Source organism: Peromyscus californicus, unplaced genomic scaffold (genome assembly GCF_007827085.1).
Source record: "Peromyscus californicus insignis strain IS unplaced genomic scaffold, ASM782708v3 Scaffold_1__1_contigs__length_55948999, whole genome shotgun sequence".
Taxonomy (NCBI): domain Eukaryota; kingdom Metazoa; phylum Chordata; class Mammalia; order Rodentia; family Cricetidae; genus Peromyscus; species Peromyscus californicus.
The window spans coordinates 12,691,943-12,705,585 of NW_026294492.1; the positions used below are offsets into that span (position 1 = coordinate 12,691,943).

Below are 13,643 nucleotides of genomic sequence, written 5' to 3' on the forward strand. Positions count from 1 at the left end.
AGACTTATTCCCCCATCTTCTCTTATCTACCCCCCTCTCCCACCAACCTCCCTCCTTCTCACTGTCTCACTTTCTTATATTCGTTCATTTATTTTTCTTTGTGAGCCGCAGGGTTCAAACAGGGTCCCTCATGTGGGCATGGGAGTGAAGCTGTCCTCTGAAGAATAAGTATCACCAGTGGCCAGCTAAATCCCAGAAGACAGCTGACTAAAATTTCAATTGGTATATGCACCCCATTTTCATTTCATCAATCCATCAGTTGATGGTCATTTAAGCCGATTCCATTTGCTAGCTATCATACATGGAGCAAAAAAGAATATGTGTGTGCACATAAGTATCTCTGTGGTTAGTGGGCTATGGAGTTCTTTGGGTATATGGCCAGGAGTAGTAGAGAAGGGATGACTTTGAACTTCTGATCCTGCTGCTTCCACTCCTAGAGCTGAGATGATGTCTTGCACCACCATACCTGGTTTTCTTGGTGCTGGAGATTGAACACGGGGCTTTGTTCATACTTCACAAGCCTTCTACCAACTGAGCTACATTCCTGTTTCTTCTAAAACTGTTGTGTGATATTTTGTTTGTGTTACAAATAAAGCTTGCCTGGAGATCAGAGGGCAGAGCTAGCCACTAGTTAACCATAGAGGCCAGGCGGCGGTGGCTCAGGCCTTTAATCCCAGCACTTGGGAGGTGGTGACAGAAATATAAGGTGGGTGGAGAGAGGATCTCAACCCCTTTGGGTCTAAGGTTCGAGAGAGGTAAGAAGTCTCTAGTGGCTGCTGCTCTGCTTCTCTGATCTTTCAGCTTTCACACCGATATCTGACTCCTGGTTTTTCTTGATAAGACTAATGAGGTTCGAGATTCATAAAACATCTTGAGGGAGAAAATAGTGAGGCAATCCCTTGTGTGCACTTTGCTGCAGGGTCCTTTACACACTCATCTTCTCACCAAGCCTTGCAACGCTTTTAAGTTCAGGTTTTATTATCTCTCACTTGTTAGGGAAGAAGCCATTGTTCAGAGGAGTAAGGTTAGTGGTTCTCAGCCCTCAGACAGTATTAGACTCCCCTGGAGGAGCAGTTAAAATGCAGCTGCTGGGTCCTACCCTGGACTTCTGAATTCCGCATGTCTGACGTGAGGCCTCCAGACTACTTGTGTTTCTGGAAAATTCACTGACAACACTGATGCTGTTTGTCTGGGCATCATGCACTGCTTTCTCAGCTGCTTCTTTGGGAGTCAAAGATGGAGCTTAGAGCAATTCAAACCCTAATTATTAGAGTCTGCTGAGTTTAGCAGCTGCCGAGAATTAGAGTTCCTCGCCCTTCCTTAACTCTCCCTTATTTATTGAAAATAAATAGAGAGGGGTTTTTTTTTTTCATTTTTAACTCTGTTTTCCTACCCATTTACTGTGCTCAAATGAAATGACAAAACCACTAGAAGATGACAGACTTGTTTCTATGGATCATTGGCCACAGACAATTTGAGAGCTGTACTTTCCTGGAACTACAAACTCATGATTAATTTTAACTCATGAAATATTGGGCACGGCTCGGGTTTAGGCCTGATCCTACACAATCTTTGAAAATCGACTTCTAGCTCTGTTACAAGTACTAGACTTGCTCACCGTGAACGATGTAGAAAATTCAGCCACATGTGGCTCGTGGTTACTGGAGTAAATGGTGCCGGCCTGAGGATTGTTCTGGAAATGGGAAGATGAAGTGAGAAGTGAAGGAAATAGAAAGGTAGAGAGGGTTAGAAGAGGGAGATCAAATACCTGCCTGACCTCAAGATGGGTCTGAGTGTCTACCATGAAGTGAAAGCGAAAGCAAGTTTTGAGACCCAAGCGTGCAAAGACACTCCGCGGAGCGGTCAAGGTGTTGACCACAAGTTTGGGGGAAAATGGATGCCTAGATCCTGACACTTGTTGTGAGCTCAGACTTAAGCCCTTGGTGAACGCAGAGGAGGTGCCAGGTTTTGTAGATGGAGTCCACATGGGAGAAGGATTTGTGCCAGGGGTCAGAGACAACAGACCAAATTAAGCCACTCACGGAGCAGCTGAGTAGTTGCAACCAACCTTAGAATTTACAAAAGAACTATGTGACTGTCACTGCTACTGGGGCGTGTGTGTGTGTGTGTGTGTGTGTGTGTGTGTGTGTGTGTGTGTGTGTGTGTGTGGTGGTATTGTCTTCCCCAAAATTTTGCGCACTCTAATAAACTTATCTGGGGTCAGAGTACAGAACAGCCACAATATTAACCATAGAGGTTAGGCAGTGGTAGCACACGTCTTTAATCCTAGCATTCCAGAGGCAGAGATCTGCCTGGATTTCTGTGTGTTCAAGGATACAGCCAAGCATGGTGACTCACGCCTTTAATCCCAGGCAGTAATGGCAGGAGGCAGAAAGGTATTTAAGGCGTGAGTACGAGGAACTATAGCTAGCTAAGCTTTTAGGCTTTCCAGCAACAGTTCAGCTGAGATTCATTCTGGATGAGGACTCAGAGGCTTCCAGTTTGAGGAAACAGGATCAGCTGAGGAATTGGCGAGGTGAGGTGGCTGTGCCTTGTTCTGTTTCTCTGATCTTCCAGCATTCACCCCAGTACCTGGCTTCAGGTTTGTTCTTATTAATAAGACCATTTAAGATTCGTGCTCTGTGTGTGTGTGTGTGTGTGTGTGTGTGTGTGTGTGTGTGTGTCACTCTCATGGGTCAGTTTTCTCCTTCGACCTTGTTCACAGAGTCTCCGCTGCTCTGCACTCTCTGAGCTAGCTGACTCTAAAGCTTCCAGGCGGTTCTCTTCTCATCGCCTCCAATGATGCCTTAGGAATGCTGGGATTACAGATGTGAGCTATCACATCTAGACTATCTAGCTTTTTCTTGTGAGCTCCAGGACAGAACTAAGGTCATCAGCTTGGAAGCCAAGGTCTTTTGGCCTCCTGAGCCATGTCACTGGCCCCTGTCTGGGTCTTTTCTGCTGCCGTCTCAGAAAAGAAAGAGAAAGGTGGGTTTCCTAATAATGGGTTGAAGAGGAATTTGAGGAGAAGGTGGAAACCACTCTATGCCTTGGGATTCTGCCTGTAGTTTTAACGGGTTAGGACTAAGCCTGACTTTCATCACTGCAGGGTCTTCACAGCACATTCTCCAATCCTCTCAGACGTCGACACTTAGCGGGGTCGCTAATGTGTTTTATGGGTGGCGTCATGGCGCCACTGTTTGCATAACCTGATGCAGTGGCTCTCAAAGCTATGTGCCATTTGAGCGTGGGATGGTCTCTCCTTTTCATCTACAGGGCTGGCTTCCTGTTCATCTCTGTTTGCAATGATAATCTATTATGGATAAAAGTCTCCCCCTTTTCAGTTCCAACACCTGGTATTCTGGATGAACAATCTCATTCACCAGAAGAGGCTCAATTGTATTACCTCTTACGCAGATCTCCTCTCCATAGGGTATGGTTCAGATGAGTGGATAAGATGCTGAGCTGGGAAACATTAGAGCCGTGGTCTGTTTTTAGCTCTGCTTCTATTTTGGTTTTAATTTTCTCCTTTATTATTATAAATAATAATCACAATAAAATATTACCACTTATTGAATGATATTAATAGCTTCCTCCCCCCCCCCCCCCCAGAGACAGTAGAGCATAGTAAAGATGGGTTTGAATCCCGGCACATTTTGCTTTATTAGCTTGTGATCTTGGGTGAAGTATTGAAAAAATCTATGGGCCTTAATTTTTTTTTTAATTCGTCAAATTAGTCTGTGGCTTCTAATTAAATGAGGGACTATTTATATTGATATTATATACTGATAGACTTGAAACTATGTCTTTATATAACAAATGCCATTTTGAAGTCTGTTAAAAATAAGTAAATAAAATGAACGACTAGGTTCTTTCTATCTCCCATAATTCCTCAGAGCTGACTAGACTTAGTCCTTCTTGCATACTGCCTTTAAACACTAGCATCAACGTTGCAAGGAAATAGTTAGTGTGGGACATTTAATACCTGAAGTAACAGATGCTGAGAGGTGGAATTGTTCGGTCTGTCACAGCTGTTGAGTGAAGGAGCCAGAATCACTCCCAGGCTTCTGCTGGCAAGTAGCCCTTGCCAGGTTTAAAGCCCCGGATTTGATCAGTGGTTGCCAAATGCAAATGATCGAGCCAAACAGTCATGGGGGATTGTTTAATAATGAACACATACAAATGTTTTAGGTAAGGCTCTCGTGTGTATAAACAGCTTGATTAAAAAAATATATTGCAAAGTTAATGGGCTCAGGCTAGATAAAGCAGATCACTGCAAATTTGAGATAAGGGCAGAAAAGGGCTGTTGGCTGTTTTGTTATTTTCCGATCAATCAGCACATTTGAAGATTCGGCATCGTTTCCAGGTAACCTCTCTTTCTGGTCCAGTTCAGGAAAGAGCTTGTCAAGTTCTTTGCTAGGTGTGCTGTCCCAGGCTAATTTCATATCTTCTAACCACAAGGAAAAGGTAGACATGCTGTTGTCAATCACCATGATACTTTTCAGAATCTGTTCACGTTGAAACCATACTGAGCCGCTTATCATGGCGGTTTTCTAGAACCATTTATGGAAGGCTAGGACCGCCATCACTCACAGCATCCACTGGCTCTCAGTGACTCTTAAAACTTGGTGGTTATCATTAACGTAGTGAGATGTCTCATAGACTGCCCAGCAATGTGACTGATCATTTGCTTTCTGGTCACGTTAAAGGATTTTGTAGCCTAAACGCAGAATGATACATGTTTTTACCACTGCCCTCCTAGATTAAGACCCCCTCTTTCAGTGTTGGCTTTATGCTTGTCTTCCACATGTAGACACCATTAGAGAAGGTAGATGGGGGGTCTGGGGGAAGAGTAAGAAGAGGGTCCGCTCATGCAAAGAATGATCATCCCTCTTGTTGGCTTAGGAAACTAATTGAGATCAGTCTTGTGTAGCACATGGTAACTCCCTCATTCTAAGGCAAGAAGGGAAGTTGTTTAAAAGTCAGTTCTGTGTAAATTCTTCAGAAGAATTCAACAGGGCACTCCCAGGGGACCACCCAGGATGGGGGGTGGAGCCTATGGAGGGGATGGTGTACTTCCCATGGTATCACGTAAAGGGAACACACTGTTGCAAGGAGTGTAAGTGGCATTCACAGCGTCTCTACTCCTAGATGTTATGAGTGACGGGCAGCTATGTGAGAAGTGTCATAGCACCCCCACGTTTGACCCATAGGCACAACCCAAAGAGTGGACCATTGCTAATTTGGAACCCTGAAGTCATAGTCTGGTGTGAGAGAGTCACCTAAAACCAGTGTCTTAAGAACATTTTAGCATCTATGAATTTAGAATTATAACCTGTATAGTAATCTGCTTGTCAAGATTTTCTCATGGAATCACAGCTGGGTCATAGCATCCTAGTGAGATCTCATAGACTGGAGTCTTGGCATGCCTCTGGTATTCAGTTGACCTAAAAATAAAGCAAAACAGAGGCTGTCAAATATTTTCTGTGAAGGACCAGATGTTAAATATTTTAGAGTGATTCCTCTGATATAATTCTCCAACCCTGTTGATGTTTTGACATCGTGCAAAGGTAGCCATAGACAATTATAAATTAAGGAGTATGGTGATGTTCCAATAAAGCTTTATTTATAAAACATATTTATCTGTCTGTTTTCCAGCCCCTGGGGGGTAGGATTGTAGAGTGTCCCAGAAGGGATCACTGAGGACTGACTGCTGCGATGAGCTGATATAAAAATAGCAAGACAAAAGGACAGAGTGGAGGGGAAAACAGTGGTTTTCATAAGATGCAGAATATAGAAGATAGCATTTGATACTGAAAAATAGACTCGTGTATGAAAGAACAGGGTAAAGGCGGGAAAAACAAGTATGTTGGTGCAGTTGGAACAGAGAGAACGTAGGAAGTGGCTAAAGGGCTTCTTGGTGGCTGAGATTTTTCTTGCCAAGATTAAAGGAGGAATAGCTGTGCAAATGTTTTGCGGGACCATACAAATGCCAGCGTGTTGTTTACTAACCTAAAGACACAGCACTATGCTATCCTATGCTAATGTGTTTTTCTTTTTCTTTTCTCAGGTATGTCTTGGAAAGCTACTCAGGTACTTTCTTTTTTTTTCCTAGCATTACATGGCTTGATCTACATTTTAAATGGAGGACAGTCCAGGGTGGCTGAGCTGAGGAGGGAGGGCGATGACTGATAAAGAGGCTGCTTCAGCCACAGTCATGTGAGTGACAGATGATGAGACAAGGCACCGGAGCAGCAGCCATGGGAGTAGAGAGGGTGGGACTAACGAGATAGCTGGGAGGCTAGCTGTCGTCACTTGATGACAGTTTGGTGGCGTGGGAAGACATGAAGCCCGGCATTCTTCAGTGAGGACCAGCTGTTTTGTTTGGGCCATTAGGTGTATTTTGAAAGTATGTGTTAAGAGAAGGAGCCCAGCACTGTTCAGTTATGATCTGGCCTGTGACAGTCAAGAAAGTAAAGCCACAGGACACAGCAAAGGTGTAAACTGTTTGGGGTTATTGAGAGCATGGTGTTTAGAAGAAGCAGTGACCGAGGTCTAAACCATTAGATCGAGGGTATAGCAAGCGCCAGCCTCCTGAGGTATAAAAGACACCCATCAGTTTCTAGGGTATGAAGGAGAGTGAGAGGGTTTTCATCTAAGCCTCCCACCCCTGACCTTCCAGCTCTAAGAGTCACAGAACTCCCCCTAACCTTGAACATGCACAGGAAGACACTCTTGTCTGAAATTAACCTTTGCTTTATTATCATAGTAAAAGACATGTCCCAAAGAGGAGTTGGCACAAATCTAGGCACATTTTGAGGCATGTACCCAGTGGCAGATGTATACCGAAAGTCTGCCCTCTGTTGCAAAAAAAAATCATGAATATTCAAACCCTTTGGAGGGAAGATGCATGAATATTCAAAGTCTTCTTCATAAGATGATTATATGCACCTACATTCCTGGCTCCCCTACCTACAGAGCAGTCCCCTGTGTTCTCTGCTGTAGTACACTTTCTCCTCAGCCGTTGCTGAGTCTGTGCTACAGGAGACAAAGGAGCCACCTAGTCTGTGACAGGTTTTTTCCTGCAGTTATGCATAAACATGGAACAGAGCAGGTATGGCAGACCTCTGCCATAACTGGTTACGCTCCCGATGACTGCGGAGAACAGGAAGTCTAGAGGAATAGGCTCCCCGATTTTCATTTCCTGCTTGTTGAGCAGGGAGAGGCCTCTGACCTGGTCAGTTCGGAGCATCGATCCTTCTGTAGGTCAGCACCTTTGGCTTTTCAAGTGAGCAGGTCTTTGTCTTAATCAATGAAATGTATATATATATATATAAAAATACAGCACTGCTTTCTATGGTCACACTGCATAGTGTGGTTGAGGTAGGATTTGATCCAGGGGATGAATGATCATCTTTCCTGTGGTAGTTTTAAAGTATTTGGCCCCCATAAGCCCATAGGGAGTGGCCCTATTAGGAGGTGTGGCTTTGTTGGAATGGGTATTGTCTTGTTGGAGGAAGTGTGCCATTGTATGGGTGGGCTCTGAGGTTTCCTATGCTCAGGATACCACCCAGGGAGTCAGTTGACTTCCTGTTCTCTGCAAGCCAAGATGTAGCCAGCACCACATCTGCCTGCATGCCACCATGTTCCCCACCGTGATGATAATGGACTGGACCTCTGTAACTGTAAGCGAGCCAGCCCAATTAAATGTTTTCTTTATAAGAGTTGCTGTGGTCATGGTATCTCTTCACAGTAATGAAAACCCTGACTAAGATGTTCCCCTCCCCAGATCACACCAATCCACCTCCCCTACTGCTAGCATATGATTATGTTAGTGACTGTTTTCACTGCTCTGGTCAAATACCTGAGAAAAAGCAGTTTAAAGGTGGAAGGATTTATTTAGGCTTACAGTTTGACAAGATATGCTCCATCAAAGGGGGACAAGCCCATGCAGGAGCTGAGGTGGCTGGTCACATTTGTATCACTAGCCAAGAATCAGAAAGCAGACAGAAAGTGGGGATGGGCTAGCAAATCTCAAGTGACTCACTTCCTCCAGTAGGGCTTCATTTCCTAAGTTTCCAGACCTTTTAAAATAGGACCAACAGCTGGGGAACCAAGCTTTCCAACCCATGATCCTTTGGGGGGCATTTCACATTCAAACCACAATAGTGGTGAAGGGCTGGCCTCTGGTATCTTCCCTCTGTAATGCACCTTGGGTGCTTCCAAAGCACAGGTCAATTTTCTGTGCTTCAGTTCCCCCAAATGTAACGTTACCTTCCCCAAAGACTGATTATGAGGTATATAAACAAGTTAATATATGGGCAGCACTTGAAATGCTGACTGACCAGTAATAAGCACTGTGTAAATATTACAACGGGCTGCTAAAGGCTGTAAGGCAGATGGGTTCCAACCCATGGGGCCTCTGACTTCATGAGTTGCTGTCTCCTTCTCCTTTGCTGGCCTCTCACTGGTGGGCCTAACATCTGCTCTCTGGAATGGAACAGAGGGGAGATATTTCTGAGGCCTTTAGTGGGGGGACACTTGGATTTCTGATTGCTGATCTTGGCTGTGTTAGATTTGCTATTTCTGCAGGACCAGAGCACTGCCATTCAAGTGACTTTTGGCCTTTCTTATTGACTAATTGAAGCAAAAGATAAATTTCTCCTAAATCGCTAGCAAACAGAAGGATGAGTCACCTCTTGGCTGGATTTGAGTCCAGCTGGGCAGATGCCTGTGCTGTGTGCTCTTGGTGGGCATTACAAGAGAGAATGAGGTGATGGGGATGTAGTTTTTAGGGGGGAAGTGCAATTACCACTTAGTGTTTTCCTGAGATTCTTTCATTTAAAATGAAGAGTTAGAAACAAAGGCAAAATGATCATGCTGTATAGATATAAGGAACAGAATTCATCAAGGAGAGAGAGAGAGAGAGAGAGAGAGAGAGAGAGAGAGAGAGAGAGAGAGAGAGAGAGAGAGAGAGAGAGACTGTGCACACTCTGTAAGCATTTGAAACATACCGTGTGGCCTGTAAGATAAATAAAGCTGATTTATCATTCATGTTCCCAAGATCTAATTCTGTACCATCTCCAAAAGTAAATAAGTAAAAAACCAAAATAGAAGTGTAGATGATCCCTTCTCAGGACTCACTTGCCTCTGTAAATGAGTGTGTGAGTGTGCCGGAGAAATGATCGAGGTGGGGGCTCACCATTGTTGGTAGGGATTTGAGTGTAAGTGAGTCGATCGGAATGTGTCCGGCAATGATTTGTATGCACCTAGGTCTGGGTGTATGCTGCCATGCTGGGTGGCCTAGGGGGTGCAGATTCGGTTATAGTAGCGAGACTTTGTCCCCTTAAGACGAGAAGGCACAATTAATACTCAGAAGTGCTTTGAGAGGAAGACACTAAACATAAACCAGTCTTGAGAAAAAGAGACTGAAGAATTTTAGAAAAACGTAAAGCTTTAAAGGAGAAAAAGGAAGTGGCTTCTTGGGAGAGATGAAGTTGGGGTGAGTCTAGAAGCATGCTTTTGTTGAATGTCTTAAACATTTACTTATCAACCATATTAATCGAACAGCAGAAAACAAAACAAAACAAGCAGTCCTTTGTTTTTTTATCTGACTGATTTTTCCTCTGCACGATTGCAGGCCACATGATGCCATCCATTGGTTGAAACTGGGATTGTGGATCTGCAGGTGAAGCGGATGTAAGATTAGAGATTGGAGCTGGGGACAATCTCTTCCACTGAAGGTGAAGTTTGGGCCAATTTTATATTAACGTTCACATCTGAAATAAGGGCGGGGGGGATGTTTGCCAACATCGCGTAGGCAGATGTAACGTGTACCTGGAGTTTTCCTGCCTGGCCCACAGTCAGGGCAAATCTCTCTCACCTGCCAGTCCCACAGCCACTCAGACCCGACCAAGTAAACACAGAGACTTGTATTGGTTTCAAACTGTATGGCCATGGCAGGCTTCTTGCTAACTGTTCTTTCAGCTTAAATTAATCCATTTTTATAAATCTATACCTTGCCACATGGCTCGTGGCTTACCGGCATCTTCACATGCTGTTTCTCATCGTGGCGGCTGGCAGTGTCTCTCTGACTCAGCCTTCCACTTCCCAGCTTTATTCTCCTCCTTGTCCCGCCTACACTTCCTGCTTAGCCAATGGCCAATCAGTGTTTTATTTATTAACTAATTAGCAACACATTTGCCATACAGAACATTCCACAGCAGTAACGTACCTCACACATATTACTGAGAAGAGATACAGATGTGAATCTGGCAGCTGCAATGGGTTTTCTTTCCTGGATCAAAGATAGAATGCTAATTATCAGTGGAGTTTCTGGAGACTATGGGATTTTGTTGTCTCACAAAACTGCAGACTCAATTCATTTCCTCTCATGTCCCCAGCCTTCCAGTAACAACATGTCCTGGCTCTCTAAAAGGACTGATCTGTGAGACAGCAGACTGAGAACTGATTGCTTTGAGAATGCTGGTGGGCTTTTGTGTTTTGTTTGCCAGGTTTTTTTGATTGATTTTTGGTTTAGATATTAGCATTTAGCTACTTAAGAAAGCACAAAAACATTCTTGGCTGTGGAATACATATTAAAATCTGACATCCTTAAAGGGATGTTTATCTTCCTGTGTGCATGCTTATTTTTGTGTTAAACACGGAGTAAGGAACTGTTAGCCCATCAACATTTTGTTGTTATCGTTTTGGTTACACATTCTCAGTGAAGCTATTGATACTTCGGTAGAATCGGTAGGCTTAGCTTTGAGTGGACATACATAATCCTACTTCGTTCAGCAAAGAAATTCAATACAGACATCTCTCTGGGCTGGAGAGATGAAGAAAGTTCGCTGCTTTTCCAGAGAATCCAAGTTCAGTTTCCAACATCCATGTCTAGTCATTCACAACCCCTTGCGCTCACATGGCAATACACACACACACACACACACTTATACAGACAGATACATACACACAGACATACTTATACACATACACCTACACACACACATGCACACACACTGACATACATACACAGACACATACATTAAAACAGAGAGAGTACTAACATATTATTAATCTCTCTATATATCCAAATATTTTATCTTTTCCTTTCCTTCTGTTCTGAACTTAATCAATAAAGCAGGAGTGGCAATTTCATGGAAACTGAGGCATGGACTTGGAGTGGTTGAGATATTTAAAATTTATATTTTCAATCTCTTGATAAAACAAAGCTATTGGAATTCTGACTTGGTGAGGTGAATGGGTGTCATACACACCTGACTCTATGTGGGAAGCCAGATTATAGATTATTCTGTTTGAAAATAAGCTTAAAATGCGTGCATGTCTAACTCCAATATAATGTGGGTGTACTGAAAAGCAAACACTATGGAAATGAGTAAAAGCAAAAGGAATTGCTCAGGATTTGGAAGGGTAACAGACTGGGCAGAGGTCTTGACGTTCATTGGGCTCTGCATTTTATTCTACTCTTTTTCCTGTTAGCTGTCTTAGATTACAGTTACAGAAGGTTGTGAGCTACCATGTGGGTGCTGGGAATTGATCTCAGGACCTCTGAAAGAGCAGCCAATGCTCTTATGTGCTCCAGCCCCATCGTTGACCATTTTTATGCTTTCATATTACTCAGTTATTTCACAGGTGTCTTTGAGAGGGAAAGTTTTTAAATATTTGATTGCTGTGAGTAGAAAGAGTTCCGGTTCTGGAACCCGGCAGAGCAGACGTCAAGTCTCCGGTATTCAGAGGAATGTATGTCTCAGACTGGCCAAGAAAATGTAACTCTATAGCCTTCAGTTTCCGAAGCAGTATGGAAGGGAATTCCCTCCACATATAGTTTCTGTGAGACTATAGTTGTAAAATCTTTTAAAACTTGTATGTATTTATTTATTTTTCTTTGTGGTACTGGAATTCAGTTTGAGAACCTGGGCAGCACTCAACCACGGGGTGCATCCCAGCCCTGAGATAGCAGTTTAACAGAGAAAACAAAATCCAAATTTAAGAACAGATCAATGCAGTATATTTAAGCTTATGTTTCATAATGTCATTGAACCTTAGAACTTTGTCCAAATCTTGGAAACTTAGCATGTCCTCTGTCGAGGGTTTGGGTCTTTGCTTTACCATCTGCTTTGAGAGCAGGCGTTCCCTAGGTGGAGATGTGACCTCACCATCTTTGTGTCCTAATGTATTGTCTACTAAAACATGGTCTCCAAGAAGGGTTGATTGGAGGACAAATGTTCCATGATCTAATTGGTGTGGGAAATGCTTCCTACATCGTATGCGCCCATCTAAGGGCTTTTTAACTTTTTGTAGCTCATGGCTGTGCATGAAAATCCCTCTGGATGGAAGTCTTATGCTGTTTACATCAATTTTTCTCAGCTTATTCGATAAGGGAGAATCACCTTTGTTTTTTAATAACATCTCTTAGCATCCAACATGTCTCTCAAGTTATGTATACAGGACAGGAAGTCAACAGACGGGTACATTCCATTCTGCTCTACAGAGTTCTAGTGCCTTTCAGATGATGCATTTTAGATAAACTTTGATACTATGTAGCCCCGCCCCTGATTCATGTTGCCAACATTTGTTCACTATTTATTCAACAAATACATTTCCCTGTATTTTCTAAATGTGGGAGGAAGAAGACGAGAATTATTATTTTAAATTTATCAAAAGCCCCTTGGGGGGAAAAATCTTATTCCAAACAGCTATTTAATTCTGTCTACATTAAATAGATTTAATTTTTCACATTATTTCAAGAACCCCCCCAGGCTTCTAGAAAGATAATTGAGTTTCACATGCCAAATGCACCAACTTGAATTGAAGCATCAATTAATACAATAGCAACAACTGTAAAGACAATGGCAACCTCTGCTCTTTTCAAATGAGTTTGGGTTGAATGAAGTTTACTTTGAAAAGCAAGGTTCCATTTGGTGATACATTTAAAAAAAAACAAACCCATCCAACACTGAGTTTTTTTTTAAGATTTATTTATTATGTATACAGAAGAGGGTGCCAAATCTCATTACAGATGTTTGTAAGCCACTATGTGGGTGCTGGGAATTGAACTCGGGACCTCTGGAAGAGCAGTCGGTGCTCTTAACCTCTTAGTCATCTCTCCATCCCAACATTGAATTCTTAAATGCTAGAATAACATCTGTCCTGATTGTTTTTTCTCTAGTGGGAACAGTACAAAGATAAAGGTATTCCCAGCAATGAGATTCCACCATGTAAAAATGCAGCATGCTAAGCATGAAAAGTGTGGTCAGAAATCTGAATGATAGAGATTATTCTGAAAAGCATCTTCCTCCTCATAGTATTTGCTCATTGAAACTATAGCTTGACCTGTCCTCAGTGACCCAGCTACAGCTTCTTTTAGTCTTCTGTTGACAAACGGTCTAGCATTGCGGTTTTGATCAGCATCTCATGTGTCTTCCACCAGTGTGCATTCTCTGTAAGCTCTCTCCTTGACATCCTCTTTGTGCTATCCAAGTTCTGTCTGAAAGTGGCCTCCTTTGTCAATCTATATGTGTGTGTGTGTGTGTGTGTGTGTGTGTGTGTGTGTGTGTGTGTGAAAATGGCTTCCTGCCAGTCATTCTTACTTTTACTGACACACTAACACACCATTCTTT

At 43.0% G+C, this 13,643-nt stretch overlaps 1 long non-coding RNA gene across 1 annotated transcript in view; it reads left to right on the plus strand.

Moving 5' to 3' along the window:
* Positions 1-13,643, plus strand: part of LOC128115348 (uncharacterized) — a 192,196-nt gene that overhangs the window by 127,997 nt on the left and 50,556 nt on the right. The window contains exons 2-3 of the long non-coding RNA XR_008220134.1: positions 6,071-6,093; positions 9,641-9,743. This is a non-coding gene — a long non-coding RNA (uncharacterized LOC128115348). The remainder of the gene's footprint in view (positions 1-6,070; positions 6,094-9,640; positions 9,744-13,643) is intronic.